This window comes from Cryptomeria japonica, chromosome 6 (genome assembly GCF_030272615.1).
Source record: "Cryptomeria japonica chromosome 6, Sugi_1.0, whole genome shotgun sequence".
NCBI classification, from domain to species: Eukaryota; Viridiplantae; Streptophyta; class Pinopsida; order Cupressales; family Cupressaceae; genus Cryptomeria; species Cryptomeria japonica.
The window spans coordinates 201376156-201396958 of NC_081410.1; the positions used below are offsets into that span (position 1 = coordinate 201376156).

At 31.6% G+C, this 20803-nt stretch overlaps 4 non-coding genes across 4 annotated transcripts; 3 read left to right on the forward strand and 1 right to left on the reverse strand.

The window, feature by feature from the left end:
• The first annotated feature begins 7180 nt into the window (after positions 1–7180).
• Positions 7181–7263, forward strand: TRNAL-UAA (transfer RNA leucine (anticodon UAA)). Its single transcript has one exon. It is a non-coding gene; the product is annotated as a tRNA-Leu (tRNA).
• A 2101-nt stretch (positions 7264–9364) lies between these two features.
• TRNAL-UAA (transfer RNA leucine (anticodon UAA)) lies at positions 9365–9447 on the forward strand. The gene has a single exon. It is a non-coding gene; the product is annotated as a tRNA-Leu (tRNA).
• Positions 9448–16169: 6722 nt separating this feature from the next.
• On the reverse strand, positions 16170–16252 carry TRNAL-UAA (transfer RNA leucine (anticodon UAA)). Its single transcript has one exon. It is a non-coding gene; the product is annotated as a tRNA-Leu (tRNA).
• A 1158-nt stretch (positions 16253–17410) lies between these two features.
• Positions 17411–17493, forward strand: TRNAL-UAA (transfer RNA leucine (anticodon UAA)). The gene has a single exon. It is a non-coding gene; the product is annotated as a tRNA-Leu (tRNA).
• Positions 17494–20803: the final 3310 nt, after the last annotated feature.

Below are 20803 nucleotides of genomic sequence, written 5' to 3' on the forward strand. Positions count from 1 at the left end.
GATGCTCCACTTGATGTGCTCCTCTTGCTTGCTTGATGTGGATGGCTCTCCAATGTTGTGCACAAATGGAATGGATTTGAAAGATGATGGAAATGGGATGATTAAGTGTGGATGTAGGATGATTTTGACATGATAAGGATGCTAAAATGATTTTCCTAGGCTCAAAAGGGTAGTATAAGATTACTAAACTTGGAGATGAAAAATGAAGGGATGACATCCTCAATTTATAGGAAGAGGAGAGGAAAAATGGATGGCTAGGATGGATTCAAGATGAAGGGCTAGGATTGCTTGTGAGCTCCCACAAGGCCCAAGAGAGGGTGTGGAGACCGAGAGATATTCCTTAAAGGCATTTCTTGTCTCCACACTCTTCAAGGTACATTGGGAAGACTTCCCAAGGTACCTTGAGAAGAGAAAAGTGCATTGGAAAGACTTCCCAATGTGCCTTGAGAGGAGCAAGGGATGTGACATTCCTTGAAGAATGGGGAGGAAGAATTTAAAATTCTCCAAAAAGGGATAATCATGGGGATTGGAGGAATAAGAAGGAATTAAAAATTCCTTGGGAGAGGAGATGCCTAGAGGATTGTGAGATTCTGAAAATCTCACATTCACCTAGGAAAAGAGCATTAAAAGCTAGTGGTTGGATGGAAGGGACAAAGAGTTGACTTCATGGCTAATCATGATGATTAGCCATTAGCAACTCATTAGGAGGGGGTTTAGAGGAAATGTTAGGTGGGATTAGAATTTGTAGGAGGATTTGACTAGGAGAGAGAATGAGTGGAGGGAATTAAAAATTAGAAGAATAAGGTTAAGTGAGTTTAGGGAGTTTCTAGAAGACTTTATTAGGTTAATGATGAATTAAGAAGATGATTTGTAGGAATCATGTCGGTTAACCAATTAATTGAAATTAATTAGCCAAGAGGAATATTTGCGAGGATTTAATCTTTTAGAAGAATAAAGAAAGGGATTGATTTATTAAATAAATCAGTCACATACTATAGTGACAATATTAATTATATTTAATTAATATTGAGGAGAATTTGAATTAACATAATTAATTAATTAATTATGTGAGGAATTAAAAGTAATTAAAAATAATTACTTTTCGGTGTCTACATATATCACAACTCTAAAGGACTTGTATGCAACCGATCTTGACAAGAGAGAGGAAATCATAGATTTTCATCTTCAAATAATATAGATCCTAGCCTTCAACCAGAAGAAATTTCAAAATTGACTCAAGTAGAAGAGATGTTGATTGCACATGTCAACCCAATACTACAAGTTACATATGCAACTAGTGCTCAATATAAATATAAAGGACACACAATTAGCTTGCCGCATACAATAGAGATTTTCCCAATCATTATTGTCCAAAGAGGAGATCAATGTGGCACAAATTATCTTTACAATCAATAGGGATCATGTATACAAATCACTTAAGTACAAAGTAGAGCATGACAAGTTTACTCAGATGTTAGAATTGATGAAAATACTCTCAATGATTTGCCAAGAAATTCTAATAAAAAAAAATTCAACAAATTGAAGATAATGCACATGAAGTTTGATTATGATGCAAATGAAGTCATATTAGCTTAGATGTTGCAAGCAACAATGAGTTTGACAATGTTGTCCATTTGTTCTCTAAAAATGACAGTGTCCATAATCATAACAAGATATTGTTATATTCATTGAAGCATCATGTTGCATGCATTGTTACAACAAAAGCAAGAAGTGTTAATACAATAGAAGAATGTTCGCATGATGAACTTGATCTAGATTCATTGATCAGTAAGAATTCAAGGGTGATGCTGACTTCAAATCTTTTGATAGAGGCAGATCTTGTAAATGGAGCTTTCGGGTATATTCGAAAGATTGTCTACAAACCAAGAAGTTCTCCACCTGAACCACCTACATATGTGATGGTTGAATTTGACAATTATTTTAGAATATCATTTGATCATCGTCATCCAAATACAATTCCAATAACAAAATTACAGAAGGGCAAAACACTTCAGTTACCATTAAGATTGGCATGGGTATTGACAATACATAAATCTCAAGGATTGACTCTTTCAAAAGCTACAATTGATATAAGACCAAGAGAAAGAATAGGATTGACATTTGTTGTAGTATCTCGTGTGAAGTCTCTAGAAGGTCTTAGAATAATGCCACCATTCAAATATGACTGTTATGAAAAATTAAAAAAGGCAAACAACTTTCCAAGCGGAAAGCTGAAGAAAATAGACTCAAATTTTTAGAAGATAATTTGATGTAATATATTTTTGTTCAAATTTACTTCAATGGCTATTGATTAATACCTTATTAATTGATGCAAAACATTATGCTCAAATTTTGTTCAATGAAAATGAAGTAACTTATTGTCCAGATGATGTAATACATTGTGTTCAAATTTTCTTCAATGCCTACTAGATGTTTTAATAAATTTTGTTCAAATTTTCTTCAATGCCTATTAAGTGTTTTAGTAAATTATTGTACTTTCTTGATTGTTATTTATTTCATATTTATAATTTTTCATTGTTTAAATTTTTACTAATCACATGCTGTTTTTTATACTGTATCAGAATGTGCAAGGTGCCAACGAATAAGCATATTTGCATTCCACCACCAAAATGAGACTGTCTAATTCTAGGCTCAATTTATTTCACTACACTAGCATACATTTTTTGTATTCATTATCCGTGTGCTAAACAATCTTTCAAGTTCATATTAGGTGAAGACTTGCTTCAAAATGGTTGTAGTATAATTTGCTAAGTCTCTGATGTGGTATCATGCGTCTTATCAAATTGCATGGACTTGGTCCACAACTCAGAATTTGTGGAAAAGTTAGAACATGCATATATCAAAGACTGTTTTTTTCCATCAACTGGTTACGATGAAGCTATTGTTGTTTATGATGCAACTAAATGTGATGTTTTTTGGGGGGGTTTGTTCTCCCATAAGATTCTAGAAGAATGTGATGCAGCCTCATGTGTTTACAATGCTCTACAAGTGGTTGTCAACAATAATTGTCAACTTGTTTTTACACATTCCCTTAAAGCACATAGTGCCCACTTAAGGCATCATCTAACAACTAGGTTGTCAAATATTTTCAAGACGCTTCAATGCTTTTATATACACATATTCCTCATCAACCACCTATTACATCTTCACTATCCACATCCACTTTACAAGCATAGTCTCCAAAACTAAATATCAATGCCTCATCTCTTTCCTCTACAACCTCTTATTAATTTGCAGCTCCTCCATTATTACCTATTTATGTTAATGCTTTACTATCACAATTGCAAAGCTATGTACTCTTCCATGTTTAGTACTATGAATATGTTTTTTTTGGTAAATAGTTAAAAAAAATTAAATTCATTTTTAATTTAGTTAAAATATTAAGTAATACATTATTAGTTGATGCAAAACAAAATGTTCAAATTTATTTCAATGAAAATTTAGTAACATATTATCTGTTGATGTAATACAATGTGTTCAAATTTGCTTCAATGTCTATTAAATATTTTAATAAATTATGTTCAAATTTGTTTCAATGCTTATTAAATGTTTTAATAAATTATGTTCAGATTTTCTTCAATGACTATTAAATGTTTTAATAAATTATGTTCAAATTTCCTTCAATACCTATAAAATGTTTTACTATATTAAATTAAAATTTTCTTCAATGACTATTAAATGTTTTACTATATCAAATCCAAGCTTGCTTTGATGATTATTAAGTGTTTTAATTGTTTGTTTTATGAATATTTTTTGTTGCTAAATGTTATCATTTTTTTTTAATTTTATGTTGTAACTACTTATGGATAGTTGTATTCTCATCATACTTAATACTAACCTAAATTTTACTTTTTTATATTTAGCAAATAATTGAAACCATGGATGTTTTAGAAAATGCATTAGAAATCATTGTTACAAGACTAGATGTCTCTATAAACTCAAATGATTTTGTTGAAAACCATATGGACAAATGTGCAAGAACATTTTTAGAGTATTACAACAAAATCGTCAAAAAAGTGAAAACACATCCTTAATGATTGATGATGTCAAAGATCTAGAAATATTACAAATAGAAGATGTTGTGAAAAAGGTTAAAGAGGTTCAAACAATAGCAATGACATTTTAAATTTTTTTGAAAGAAATATATCATGATCATTCCGAGAATAAAGGTCATAATATGATTCTCATCAATGAAGAATTCATAATGTATTTACACCATTACAACGAAGTATTATTCATTTAGTTACTTCTTACTCAACCTTCAATATTTCTTATTTAATCAATTTGTTTGTAATTGAAAGGACATCTATGTATATTTTTTTAAAAATGCATTATTTGACTTAAGGATAAACTATCTAATTCTGGCAATAGATAAGACTTTCATTTCTATTATTTTTCAGCTTCGATAGCATATATTTTTAATATTATTTGTCATACATTTGGTTTTTTAAAATGTGTGGAATTAAATATATTTTAGAAGTAGATATGTGACATATATATATATATATATATATATATATATATATATATATATATATATAATTTACATATTTTGTCCACTATTAAATTCAATTTTCAAATGATTCAAAAATTGTTGTAGCAATAAGGCTAATGTTTACAAACATAATTGTGACAATAGATAAGGCTTCCAATTCTAATATTAATTGTCATATATGTGGTTTTCTAAAATGTGTGGGCCATTGAATATATTTTTTCAAAAAGATATGTGGCAAATATATATGAAATATTAAATGTGTGATACACTTATAAGAAATATTTTTTGAGAAATCTTTACAATTTTTTTGCACATATTATCCAATACAAAATCAATTTTCAAACAACTTAAGAATTATTGTAGTAATAATGATAATAGAAATTAAATACATATAATGTTTGATTTTTATCTTGTCTAATTATGAAGATTTGCATAATCCAAATCCTAACATTGATCATTATCCCAAGTGGAATCGTAATTTTAACCCTAACATTTTATCCTTACTCTAACATTTAATTATATTTCTAACCCTAACCCTAATCATAATTCTAACCATAACCATAACATAATGATAATAAGAATACTATAATACTAATTTTAAAAAATAATATATTAATAGCAATATAAATTTATAATGCTATAATAGTTACATTAATGAAACCTTAAGTCTAAATATTAGTAAACATTAAATCTTATTAAATACCACATCTAATTGAATCATAATCTAAAAAATTAACCATAACTTTAAGCATTTTTTTTAGTCTAACCCACCATAATTATTATGCTAACCATAACACTAACACTAACCCTAACCCTAATCATTAACTAAAACCTATTATAACTATTATTAATATCTCTAATACTATGACTCACTATAATCTTAACCCTAATCCTAACCTTAACCCTAAATTAGTAATAACCCTAAACCTAACTATATCTCTAACCCAAAACCTAATCCTAAGCATAATCCTAACAATGATGTAAAAACCCTAACACAAACATGTAATCCTTATACTAACCCTATGTCAAACCCTAACCATAAACCTCACCATAATTATTAGTTTAACCCTAATCAAAACATAAACATAATTTATCATGCTAACCATAACAGTAACCTGACCCTGATCTTGAACTAAAACCCATCCTAATTATCATTATATCTCTAACAATATCAATCACTACAATATTAACCCAAACCTTGAACCTAACCTAATAATGACCCTAAACTTAAATATATCTCTAAACCAAAAACAAAACCTAATCCTAAGCATAACCCTAACAATGATTTTAAAATCCTAAAAGTAAGAATCATCTTAACATTAACACGAACATTAATCCTAATCCTAACCCTAATTACAATTCTAACCCTTATCCTAACCCTAATTATAATCTTAATCATAACCCTAACCCTAACTCTTATAGTTATCATCACATAGTGTCTCTAACTGTAATATTATCCCTAACCCTAAGGCTAACTTAATTATGACCCTTGACCTAACTATATCTCTAATCCAAAACCTAATGATAAGCATAAACTACCAAAACCAAAACTTAATCATAAGCATAACCCTAACCATTATGTAAAAACCTTAAAAGGAACCATAATCTTAACACTAAAACTAACGCTAATCCTAATCCTAATCTTAATCCTAATCATAATCCTAACCCTAATCCTAATCCTAATTGTAGTTATAACCCTAATCCTGACCTTAATTCTAACCATAACCCTAACCCTAATCATAAACTAAAACCCGTCATAATTATTATTATATCACGATTATAATCTTAACTGTAACCCTAACCCTAAACTTAAACCCTAACCCTGATCCAATATTCTATATACTTAAATATAATATATATTAAACATATTGTTCAACTTTTTTTATATATTATACATTTAAATATAATTATTGTACACCTTATTATATATTTAAATATAAAATATCTAAAAAAAAATACAATTATAAATAATATAAAACAATAATAATGTAATACATTATAAATAATTCAAATTTAGTTATTATTATTTTAAATAAATTATAGAATAATATTCTAATAATCAAAACAATATAAATTAATATTAATATAAAACTATATTATACTATATTAAAAAATAATAAGAAATAACAATAATGTAATAATATTATTATATATTATTACAATTCTATTTAATAATATAATATTATATAATTATATATTAAATTTTTTAACGTTTTATGTGTTGCGTCTCAGGTGTTATTAGCTTATACATATATATTATTTTATGTCGAGAGATATCTTTCTCAAAACACTTATCTTTAATATTTTCACCCTAAACTCTAATAGACACCTCGAAAAAAAATAGATATCTCTTGACATATTTTATATATATTATAAAATTAAATATATATAAATTAATTTTATTATAAATAAAACACATGCAAAAATGACAGCATTGTAAGATTATAATTGTATGCCATGCCTTACGAGTGATTCGGAGGAATACTTTCAAACTATTGCCAATCTACCACACTAATTTCTTTTATCAATATTTCAGAGCAAAAATAAAGATAATTATAAAGAACATCAGAAGGATAAACATTACAAGGAAGCTGAGGATATGTATTGGTATTTTTGGCATTCTTGTAGAAAACAAAGTCTTACGAAATGGTACGTTTTTATCTCGCTGGTTTGCCCGAGAGGTTAAGGGGGAAGACTTAAGATCTTCTGCACATAAGTGCGCATGGGTTCGAACCCCATAGCCAGCAAAATCGAAATTTTTTAATTGCTGCAATTTACAGATTTTTAAATGTGTTCTCATCCTTTTTTTCAGGTAAATATCAAATAGTCAGCTGAGCTAGAATCGTCATTTTTCTGTTATGTTATTTAAACAAAGATGAACGACTATTAGACAAATTAAATTTTAGATTAATGAAGAATAGATTGATACACAAAATATGTAAATGTTGAATTGAAAAGAAAAGATTATTAGTGTGTTGTGATTTGTATTATATCACGTTTCTACATTGTTTATTACTGGCAATTTTATATTTGAGGTGCCTTTTTCGTGACATGAGTATAGCTTATAGAATAGATAGCTCTTATAAATAGTTAGATGAAATAGTAGTGTAATTTTATTTCTTTGAGCTAGAATTCTATATAAATTTTATAATAGTGTTTCTAACTATCACTTATTTTCAATTGGTGCATCTCTATTGTAAAAGATGTGACAAGTGCATGTTATTGAGGTTGATATAGAGTTCTTGATTTGTTTATGAAAATCATGATTTATCAAGTGTGTAGTTTGTAGCTTTGGAAGTGTGAGTGTTGTTTGATGCTTATGCATGTAAGGATGATGATGATAATGATAATGATGAAATTAGGATGAGAAACATTTAGAAAATAAGGGATGAAATGATGATGATGAAGAGGGAATGATTAAGATAATGACAAAAATGGTGATGTGTGAGGAGGTGGGTGAATATGGTATGCCAAGGAACACTTATGATGTTGCCTCTACTTAAGCTAAGAATTGATTGATTGATTAATGAAAATGATGATAAGAACAATGCAAGGATTAACTATAACATATCTTATTATTAATGTTGTTAACATTAAAAGCAATAGAAGGATTGGGAATGATATCCCCAATGATAATAACTTAGCAAGTGGATCAAGGTTATAGAAAAGAAGGGAGCAAAACCAAGGGATATTTCTAGACAATGCACTACATTTTTTACTAAGAGTGTTGGCATTTCGCTAGATTGTTGTTAGGATGATTTGGAATGTGGGGAATTCAAGATAAGTGGATTAGATAGGAGTTCATTGAGCTAGGTGATTGTGTTGGAACCAACACAAGGGAAAATCAAGGCTATGGACAAAGATGAAGACAATGGAGGGATCGCTTCAATAGGAGATGGGGAGATTGGTGAGGTGATGAGGATACGTGTGTGAACGAAGCATAAGTATAGAGAATATCATAGGAAACAACTTTTTGGCATGGATAGAGAAGATGGGGAATTGGAAGAGATTTAATATGGATCTCTAAGGATTATCTCATGTTGGAATAATATGCCCTGTGCTAGATGTGTTACATTGGATATGTTGAAATTAGTGTGGGAAATTATTCCAAATGTATGTAGGGTGACGAAGCAAGGTTTACATGTGAAAGGATAGTTGAATGGTGAAAGTTGATGAAGGGTAATATAAGAGGGTGGGGTGAAGAAACTTTTTGGCATGGATAAATTATAAAATAATATTATAATAATCAAAACAATATAAATTAACAATAATATATAAAATTATAATATACTATATTAAAAAATAATAGAAAATAATAATAATATAATAATATTATTATATATTATGACAATTCTATTTAATAATATAATATTATATAATTATATATTGAATTTTTTAACATTTTCCGTGTTGTGTGCAGGTGCTATTAGCTTATATATATTTTATTGTATGCTGAGAGATATCCTTCTCGAAACACCTATTTTTTATATTTTCACCCTAAACTCTAATAGATGCCTCAAGAAAAATAGATATCTCTTAACATATTTTTTATATATTATAAAATTAAATATATATAAATTAATTTTATTATAAATAAAACACATGGAAAAAATGACAGCATTGTAAGATTATGATTGTATGACATGCCTTACAAGTGATTTGGAGGAATACTTTCAAACTATTGCCAATCTTCTGTGAAAATATCTACCACATGTTTTATCAACATTTCAGAGCAAAAATAAAAATAATCAGAAGGATAAACATTACAAGGAAGCTGAGGATATGTATTGGTATTTTTTGGCATTCTTGTACTAAATAAATACTTACGAATTGGTACGTTCTCATCTCGCTGGTTTGCCCGAGAGGTTAAGGGGGAAGACTTAAGATCTTCTGCACATAAGTGCGCATGGGTTCGAACCCCATAGCCAGCAAAACCGAAATTTTCTAATTACTGCAATTTATAGATTTTTAAATGTGTTCTCATCCTTTTTTTCAGGTAAATATCAAATAGTCAGCTGAGCTAGAAAAGAAAAGGTTATTAGTGTGTTGTGATTTGTATGATATCACGTTTCTGTACATTGTTTATTACTGACAATTTTATATTTGAGGTGCCTTTTTCGTGACATGAGTATAGCTTATAGAATAGCTAGCTCTTATAAATAGTTATATGAAATAGTAGTGTAATTTTAATTTTATTCTTCTGAGATAGAATTCCATACAAATTTTATAATTGTGTTTCTAACTATCACTTGTTTTTTAATTGGTACACTTCTACTTCTGTAAAAGGGATGTGACAAGTGCATGTTAAAGAGGTTGATATAGAGTTCTTGATTTGTTTATGGAAAGCATGATTTGTCAAGTGTGCAGAATATAATTTTGAAAATGTAAGTGTTGTTTGATGCTTATGTATGTAAGGATGATGATGATGATGATGATGATGATAATGATAATGTTGAAATTAGGATGAGAAATATGTAGAAGTTAAGGGATGAAATGATGATGATGAAGAGGGAATGATTAAGATAATGACAACAATGGTGATGAGTGAGGAGGTGGGTGAATATGGCATGCCAAGGAACACTTGTGATGTTGCCTCTACATAGCTAAGAATTGATTGATTAATTAATGAAAATGATGATAAGAACAATGCAAGGATTAACTATAACCTATCTTATTACTAATGTTGTTAACATTAAAAGCAACAGAAGGATTGGGAATGATATCCCCAATGATGATAACTTAGCAAAGTGGATCAAGGTTATAGAAAGGAAGGGAACAAAACCAAGGGATTTTTCTAGACAATGTACTACATTTTTTATTAAGATGTTGGCATTTGGATATATTGTTGTTAGGATTATTTGGAGTGTGGGGAATTCAAGATAAGTGGATTAGATAGGAGTTCATTGAGCTAGGTGATTGTGTTGGAACCAATACAAGGGAAAAGCAAGGCTATGGACAAAGATGAAGAGAATGGAGGGATTGCTTCAATAGGAGATGGGGAGATCGGTGAGGTGATGAGAATATGTGTGTGAAGGAAGCATAAGTATAGAGAATATCATAGGAAACAACTTTCTGGCATGGATAGAGAAGATAGTGAATTGGAAGAGATTAAATGTGGATCTCTAAGGACTATCTCATGTTGGAATAATATGCCTCGTGCCAGATGTGTTACATTGGATATGTTGAAATTAGCGTGGGAAAATATTCCAAATGTATGTAGGGTGACAAAGCAAGGTTTACATGTGAAAGGATAGTTGAATGGTGAAAGTTGGTGAAGGGTGATATAAGAGGGTGGGGTGAAGAAACTTGTAAGGCTTGGATTGAATAAAGTGCGTTTGGATATGAATACCCTATGCTTATTAATATTGAAAGGAGGATTGATAGAGTCTATAAAATGGAAAAAATTGGATGAGAAAGATAGGCCAATAAGATGGGAATGATGGTTATATATATAATGGATAGGTAAATAGGAAGGAGGTGTAAGATGGAAGAAATTTATCTCCAAGTGTAGGGTGCTATGGGATGGGTGATTCTCTCTCTCTCTCTCTCTCTCTCTCTCTCTCTCTCTCTCTCTCTCTCTCTCTCTCTCTCTCTCTCTCTCTCTCTCTCTCTGTGTGTGTGTGTGTGTGTGTGTGTGTGTGTGTGTTTAAATTTAAGATTGCATAAAAAGAGGAAATGTGGAGGACAAAGGAGTTGGAGGAAGGACTCAAGCATCTATTTCCATGAAGATAATATTCATTGTGGAGGCATTAGTGCTATGGACTCAAATATGTTTGAAGATGTTAGTAAGAGAGATGGATTTGATGAATGGGGGATGGCATGAGAATTCTCATGGGGTTAGAAGAACTAGTACCGAATGGAACATTGGATTAGAATTTGAGTATAGATGTCGATATTTAGATGGGGTGGATAATTTCAAGATGCGTGGACACAAAATAAATTAAGGGTATCGAAGATTAAGAATGGTTTATTTGGGTACTAGGATTCCAAAATGGATTTAGATGTTGGAGGATGGAGATGCTTAGACTTATATGGAAGAATGTGGGATGAAGGAAAGGTGTGTTTGGATAAGATTAACGAAAGACATGCTTGGATAGAGAAATTGATGCAGCTTATGGAGAAGGAGGTTTGAATGTACTTTTTAGATGTTTTATTTTTACTTTGGAAACCACATTATTATAGTGTGATCCTTTTTCTCTAGAACCACATTATTTTGGTGTATTGTTTTTTTTTAGAACCCATATTGTTTTGGTGTGTTGTTTTTTCTTTGGAACCCACATTATCTTGGTGTGTTTTTTTCTTGATTCATCTTTGTGGCTTTCTGAAGTGTTGACAATTATGGATCTAGTTTTAATTGTTTCTTACATATCAATGCTTGGGGACATGATGGTAAAAAAAATATGGAGAAAAATTATTTTGGCATCCCATGAGTTGGGTGATAGTTTCATCACTCTAACAAAGTTTAATAATGTGTGTGTTCATTGATTCTAGTTATAAATTTTTAGGTGATGGATGGCCTAGGTTGATGAAAGGATTAGGGATGGAAGTGGCAAGTTCAATGGAGGGATTAGCAATATCAATATTTTTTTACTAGAGAAATAAGAAACTCCTATTGGAATGTTGGGCGAAGTTTCCTTAGCATTAGAAGAGGTAAATTAGCAACATATTTTTTGGGGAATTTGAAGCGAAGGCCTAAAAATATTGTATTTTCTTCAGTTTATATGGTTTCTACAATACCTTAATCATGAAGGCCTTGTCCTTTGCTAGTATACTAAATCTTTTGATAATTGTGTTTGCCAATAAGATAGTGGTTACTTTCTAGCAATATAGTGGGGAACAAGAGTATTGTTCTCAGAAGATGTATTGGTTGTATTAGTGGATGTAATGGTTGTTATAACAATCCTAATAGCTAAAAAGATCATATCCATAACATCATAAAACATGCCAAGAGATTTTGGTATAAGTCACTTAGTGCTTGTGCATCACTTAAATTTTGGGCACCAAGCTAGGAAAAAAAAAAAATTGAAGGAAGAAAATTGGAAATAAATAATATAAATGCATTGGTTATGCATTGAAGACATTCATAGAAAAACAAATCAACATCAGTACACATCTCAAAGTTCTTAAGGTACTTGGAAGGAAGAAAATTGGAAACAAATAATATAAATACACTGGTTATGCATTGAAGACATTCATAGAAAAACAACTCAACATTAGTACACATCTCAAAGTTCTTAAGGTACTTGGAAGGAAGAATTTTGGAAATAGATAATATAAATACATTGGTTATGCATTGAAGACATTCATAGAAAAACAACTCAACATTAGTACACATCTCAAAGTTCTTAAAGTACATGGAAGGAAGAAAATTGGAAACAAATAATATAAATGCATTGGTTATGCATTGAAGACATTCATAGAAAAACAACTCAACATTAGTACACATCTCAAAGTTCTTAAGGTACTTGGAAGGAATATGGAACATTTCACATGCTGCAGACTCAAGTTAGTATGCAGTTTGTCATGATAAAACATTGGGACATCAATATGTTGGAGTTATATGTTTTTAATTGCTTGAGGAAAAGCAATTTATAGGAGGGAGGACTTATCAAGTCCTTTTTAATTTAAAAATTGAATGTTGGCAAATATTAACCCATTTTTCTCTTTCATGGGTTATTTGGGCAAGCATACAACGAATAATTGATTTAATGTTTAATATTATCCAACAATTTCCAATATTGGGAGGATGCGTACATATTAAATTAAATAAAAAATCAACATCAAATTTGATCCCTTGGGCATTGAGTCTCCTTCAAGTTTTTTGGGCAACCATTGTGTAGAAAATCAATGAATAAATGATCTTTGTAACTACCAGAAGCTAATTGGACATCAAGGGACTTTTGTCTTCCTTTGGAAATGAAGATTATTGGAAACCCTCTTAAGGAATTTTCCTTTTTAAATGGGCAAATCGTCATTTCATAAGCATTTCTTATTATACATTTTTCTCTCATACTTGCAAATTTGTAGGAAACTTCTTCAATGAATGAAACCTCGTTGGAGTAGGAGGCTTGTGGATGAAAAATATAATCATCAAAGGATAAAAGGATGAAAACCCTTTGATCTCAAGGGAAATATGACTCAGGCCTAAATTTTTTTGAAGAAGAATTAATGGTTTTAGTAGTTTGGTAGTTTTAGTGTGCAAGACAATTCGATATGATTTTATTACATACAAGTTTTCTACTTTATTTGGTGTGTTACTCATAGTTTGTATTTTAAAATAATGCACAATAGTATTGTTATTTTTCTATTTGTCATGATATTTTGTGGTGGTTTTTCTAGTTATAAACTATTATATTCCAGTTTTGTGGTTTTAGAGTGAGCTAGATGGTTTTGAGTGTTTTGTAGTTATGGGTTTGTTATAATCTTCAGAGAGAAAGGGTAAAATCATTTGTTGTTTTAATAAATAAGATTGCAAGCATGATTTATGTTTGTATTAGGTCATACAATCAATAACTTCATTTTGGAATTTGAACAATATAAGTTTGTGGTGTTTGGAGTGAACCAGATGGCTTCGATTTGTCGTAGTCTTGTGGGTTTCACTCATATTTTGGTGTATGAAACCATAGCAATTGTTGTTACTGTAAATGTTTATTTCAGACTTGATTATTTTCTATTGATATTAGAAAACTCATTCAAAAAAAATTCTATAAAGTTTCATTCAATTTGATGTCCTCTTTGTCCAAGACTAGCTAATTGTTTTAGTGTGTTCAATGCAAATTGGCATAATAATTGTAAATATAATTTTTATATCCAAAATCAGTCTAATTTTTGGGTTGAGGAAATTACAAAGTTGCAAGTGCATCCTCCACATTGGAAGTTGGTATATAGGAAGTGTATATGAGCATCTTCCAAGATTTTGTTGGGCAAAGGATAGGAGCATGAGAGAGTGATTTGGTTGTAGGAATCTTAAAACTATTGAGAAAAATAAGTTTGGTGTTCACCTTCAATAGATGTGCATGAAGAGAGGTTTGTGTTCTATAAGGATTTTCTAGTAGAGGGTAGATTAAGTGAAAGATAATTGTTGAAGATTATTGAAACTGGATTAGGAGGTGTCTTATGTGGTAAAAGATGGTGAAAAGAAAGGTCGTGAAGTTAGATATTGGAAAGTATTTGGGATTTATATATCTTGTTAGAAGAGAGAGAGTACATGGATAGAATTAGCGAGTTGAAAGGGACTCTCAAAGGATTGAGGGAGATCAAAGAAGCAATGGAGAAGATAAGAGAAGAGAAGGGAACAGAAGAAGAGAATATGATTTCATGTGTAGTGGGACATGTGTGTAGAGGAATGTGAAGAAGAGGTTACAGTAACAAAGGCATGTCTTTGTGAAGGCAGGAAAGAATATAACAAAGCAATTCTAGAAGATAGTGGTGCTTTAGTAACATGTCTCGGTAAATGCATGAAGATGTTGATGGTTGAGGATGTACATGGAGAAAATGTTGTAGTTGAAGGTGATAAACTTGTAGTAGTATTGATAATAGAGGATGAGGAGGAGAAAGAGGATGATGCAGAAGTAGTGGAGTGTCCTTTCAAGGACATAAAGATTTTGGGAAGTGCATAGCTATAGAGAACATAGAGGTTGGTTATGGAGCAAGTTGCAACAAAGAATGAGAAGATTAAAGAGGTGGCCGAAAAGGATGCTAAAAGAGAGGTGTATCCATATGAGGTGGTGAGTGTAGAGGAGGTTATTAAAAAACTTTATTATTGGAGGTGAGACTTTGTGGGTGGAATCCCACAAGAGAGGAGAGGGAAGTAGAGTATGTTTGGTAGAGGAGGTTGAGCTATGGTGTACATTGGTTCACAAGAGGAAATAAAATATTAGAATGCACTCGGTGGAGGAGGTTGGCATATGTCCCTTTCAAATTTTTGAATAGGCAAAGTAAGAATACTTCTACTATATTTGAAGCAATATTAAGGTATTTTGTAGGTTATTTACAACCTAAAAGAGTGAAGGACCCATAATATACTAAGAGGGGGGTGAATCAATATATTCCAAATTCAACTAAATAAAACATTAATTTTCATAAATAACTTCTCCAAGAATAAACCTTAAAACATCAATGTAGCTCTTAGAAATATTCTTAATGATGTAGCAATTATACAAGACATAAAAATACATCTACGAAAAGAAAACCTAATATACGTGAAAATCCAAGATGGGAAAAACTATGATGAGAATAGGTGCTTGGATCTACTACCCAAATCTAACCTCACAAAAATAATTAGTCGCTTACAACATGAAGTAGACACCCACCTACTAGAGACACCAATCCCCAATTGTGTTTGTAGGCACTAATCCCCAACACAAAAATTTGAGCACCAACTCAATAGGTAAGACACCAATCCTACCATAATAAAAAGGTATGAATTGTGAACCTTCAAGACTAAATACTTGGCTTGTGCTTGATCTAATCAACCTTTACAATTACATTTATAAGTTGGCCATAAGAGAAAATGAAAACTATATGCACACAATTAGCATTACAATTACGATTACATTTATAAGTTGGCTATAAGAGAAAATGAGGGTTCTAGCACAGCTGACTGTTTGATATTTACTTGAAAAGATGATGAGAACATATAACACAATAACTATGCTGGCTATGGGGTTCGAACCCATGCGCACTTATGTGCAGAAGATCTTAAGTCTTCCCCTTTAACCTCTCGGGCAAACCAGCTACACGAAAATTTTCTGCATTTTTAAAAATTGTTTCTTTACAATAGTGCTTACGGTAGATTAGTTTTGCATATCTCTTTGTTTAAAGAGAAATCAGTAAAACAGAAAAGAGTTTAAATAAGAGGTACATTGGTATAAATGGCAGCTGTAGATGTGAGTGAAGTTCATTATATGACATGATAACAAGAGCAAACAATTGGAGGGTTCATTTGCTCAGGATTCTGCAATTGCTATTCTATGCTATTTAAAGAGCCTTACTTTGCAGTCACAGAGATGGCCAGGGTTCGACTCCTCGCAATATTGATTCGTTTCGCCCTTCCTCTTTTAGCACTGTATATAAATAAATATTAATATGACCATGCCTTGTCAAACAGAAAAGAGGCTGCTCGCTAAAGTTCAGTTTTATATTGATTTGTTTTGGCATGACATTCTATGTTGCGTACGCATTGATCACTGTAAAGCATATGTTTTGTTCTGTAAATGTTAATTATTTTCCCTTGAAGTGGACATTAATATCATTGATCAAGCAATTTCTTCTGCTTATGCTTTGTGAAGTTCGTTAAATATTATTGCCACTTAAGCATTGTTTACAGTATAGTTTTTCATTAGTATTGGGTCACATATCTTGTTCATATGACCTCTCACTTCAATGGATTTTTTTAATTTTATTTTTATTTTTTTATCTTTGCAATTATTTTCTTGTTTTCTACCATTATAATGGATTTTTTTAGTTTCATATCTTTCCATTATAAGAAAATAAATGAAACTGAAAGAGCCACCTCTTTTCTGTTTGACAAGGCATGGTAATATTAATATTTATTTATTTACAGTGCTAAAAGAGGAAGGGCGAAACGAATCAATATTGCCAGGAGTCGAACCCTGGCCATCTCTGTGACTGCAAAGTAAGGTTCTTTAAATAGCATAGAATAGCAATTGCAGAATCCTGAGCAAATGAACCCTCCAATTGTTTGCTCTTGTTATCATGTCATATAATGAACTTCACTCACATCTACAGCTGCCATTTATACCAATGTACCTCTTATTTAAACTCTTTTCTGTTTTACTGATTTCTCTTTAAACAAAGAGATATGCAAAACTAATCTACCGTAAGCACTATTGTAAAGAAACACTTTTTAAAAATGCAGAAAATTTTCATGTAGCTGGTTTGCCCGAGAGGTTAAGGGGGAAGACTTAAGATCTTCTGCACATAAGTGCGCATGGGTTCGAACCCCATAGCCAGCAGAGATATTGTTTTATATGCTTTCATCCTCTTTTCAGGCAAATATCAAACAGTCAGATGTGCTAGAACCCTCATTTTCTCTTATGTTAATTTAAACATAGATGAATGACTATTAAATTTAAAATAAGTAAATGTTGAATTGAAATGAAAAGATTATAAAATTGATTGAAGATGACGATAATAACAATGCAATGATTAAAATTGTAATGTCCCCTTGTTGAAATAGGATTTAATAATAAATAATAATAAATTAAAATATAAAGGAATAAAAATTAAAATTTATATAATTAAAATTTAGTTAAGTTTAATGAATGGTCAAAAGGCATGAGAATTTCATTTGGGAAAAAAAAAGGGAAAAAAGGAAGAAAGAAGGGAGCAAAGGAATGAAGGAAGCATTAATGGGAAGAAGATAAGGAAGTGACTCTTTCAAAGGTTGTGACCCTTTCGAAGGATGGTAATTGTGAAAGGTTGTGACCATTAAGAAGAGGTGTGACTCTCCCTCACATAGGAGGATATAAAGTGGAGAAGTTTTCATTTGAGAAGGAAGGGTCCATTAAATAGAACAAAATATATGAAGCATTAAAGCAAATTTAGGAGTAGAACTAAATCAGAATTATAAGAAAATCTGGAAGAATAATATTTACATTTACCAAAGAGATCAGAACACAAATACAAATTTGCAAACAATAATAAAGCAGACATCAAAGGAAAAGAAGAGGAAACATTAAATCGATAACCAGAGAATCAGACCTAATGGAATAGAGAGGATTCTCATACACACACATATATATCTCACTATAGGCAACAAATCAGATTGATACAAACAACAAATTTGTGCATTAAAGAGGGAAAGAACATTGAATTGAATCTGTCCAAATTACCACAGTACACTAAAAATACATAACCTAAAATAATTCTACAAGTATATTGGACAATCGATTTAGTATCCTCCCAAAAGGGGACATTACAAAATTTAACCTATCCCATTGATAATGTTGTTGACATTAAAAGCAACACTGGGATTGGGAATGTTATCCATGATGATGATAATTTAATAAAGTGGATCAAGGGTTATAGCAAGGATGGAAACAAAACTAAGGGATGTTTCTACATGATGCACTACATAATAGACTAAGATTGTTAGCATTTGGATGGATTTATTATAAGGATTATTTGGAAGTGTGGAGGATTTAACATAAGTGGATTAGATGGGAATTGTGTTGAGCTATGTGATTTTTATTGGAACCAATACAAGGGAAAATAAAGGCTATGGACAAAGATGAAGAGAATGGGGGGATTGCTTCAATAGGAAATGGAGAGATTGGGTGAAGTAATAAAGATATGTGTGTGAAGGAAGCATAAGGATGGAGAATATCATAGGAAACACATTTTTGACATGGGTAGAGAAAATGAGGAATTGGAGGGATTTAATATGGATCTACAAGGGACTATCTCATGTTCAATATAATATGCCCCAAATGTATGTAGGTTGACAAAGCAATGTTTACATGTGAAAGGATAGTTGGATGGTGAGGTATGCTGAAGGATGTTATGATAAGGTGGTGTGGAGAAAGTAAGGCTTAGATTGCCTAAAGTGTGCTTCGATATGAATCCCCTTTGCTTATCAATTTTGAAAGGAGGATTGATATAGTGCATACAATAGCAACAGATTGGATGGGAAAGATAAGTATATAAGATGGGAATGATGGATATATGTATAATGGATAGGTAGATAGGATGGGCAAGTAAGATGGAATAAATCTATCTTCTAGTGTAGGGGTGTTATTGGGTGGAGGATTTACATGACAATATATTTGCTAGGGTTTGCATCACAATACTTGTCCAAGGCATCATAAGAAATAATTTTAAGCATCGGGATGGACCTCCTCTCTCCTCTCTCTCTCTCTCTCTCCTCGCTCTCTCTCTCTCTCTCTCTCTCTCTCTCTCTCTCTCTCTCTCTCTCTCATCTCTCTCTCCTCTCTCCTCTCTCTCCTCTCTCTCCTCTCTCTCTCTCTCTCTCTCTCGCTCTCCTCTCTCTCTCTCGTCTCTCCTCTCTCTCTCTCTCTCTCTCTCTCTCTCTCTCTCTCCTCTCCTCTCTCTCTCTCGCTCTCTCTCTCTCTCTCTCCTCTCTCTCTTTGCCTTTAAATTTAATATGGCATGGAAAAGAGGAAATGTAGAGTATAAAGGAGTTGGACGAAGGACTCAAACATATTTTTCCATGAAGATATATGTTGTGGAGGTATCAATGCTAAGGAATTAAAGATGTTGGAAGATGTTAGTAAGAGACATGGAGCTAATGGATGAAGGATGGATATTGATTTATTCAAAGATGCCAATCAAAGGAACATGATATGTTGGATAATGGATTATATATGCCAACGAATGGAAGGATAGAAAGAGGGTATGGCCTGTGGAAGTCTCATGGAATCAGAGGGAACTAGAACCAATTGTTGCACACACCATGGAGGATGATGAAACATTGGATTAGGATTTCAGTATGGATGTTGGTGTTCAAATGGGGGAGTCTGGATGGTTGCATTTGAGATGTGTGGACCCAAAATAAATTAAGGGGATGGAAGATTAAGAATGGTTTATTTGGGTACAAGGAGCCCAAAATGTGTTTAGGTATTGGAGGGTGGGGATACTTAGATTTATATGGAGGAATATGGGATGAAGGAAAGGCATGTTTGAATAGGATGAAGGAAAAGCATGCTTGGACTGAGAAACTAATTCAACTTGTGGAGGAGGAGATTTGAATTTAAATTTTAGATGTTTCCTTTTTGCTTCGAATACCAGATTATTTTGGTGTGTTATTTTTTCTTTGGAACCTATATTGCATTGGTGTGTTCTTCTTGATTTGGAACCCACAATATTTTGCTATGTTTTTTTCTTGATTTCTCTTTGTGGCTTTTCGAGAGGGTTGACAATTTTATGGAGCTAGTTTTCATTGTTGCTTACATGTTGAGGCTTAGGGAGATGATGGTCCTTGCATTTGTATAATTTTTTTCTTTATATATTTTGGTATTTAAAGTTCTTTCGAAGGTGAAAGTATGGTCCCATGGGGAGAGATTATCTGGCATCCCATAAGTTGGGTTGATAGTTACATCATTCTTGAAAAAATTCAGTGATGTGTGTGTTCATTAATTCTAGTTAGGAATTTTAGGTGACCTAATGGCTAAGGTTGATCAAAGGATTAGGGGTGGAAGTGGCAGGTTAAATGAAGGGAACAACAATATCAAGATTTTTTATTAGAGTAGTAGGATGCTCCTATTAGAATGTTCCAAGAAGTTTCCTTAGCATTAGAAAAGGTAT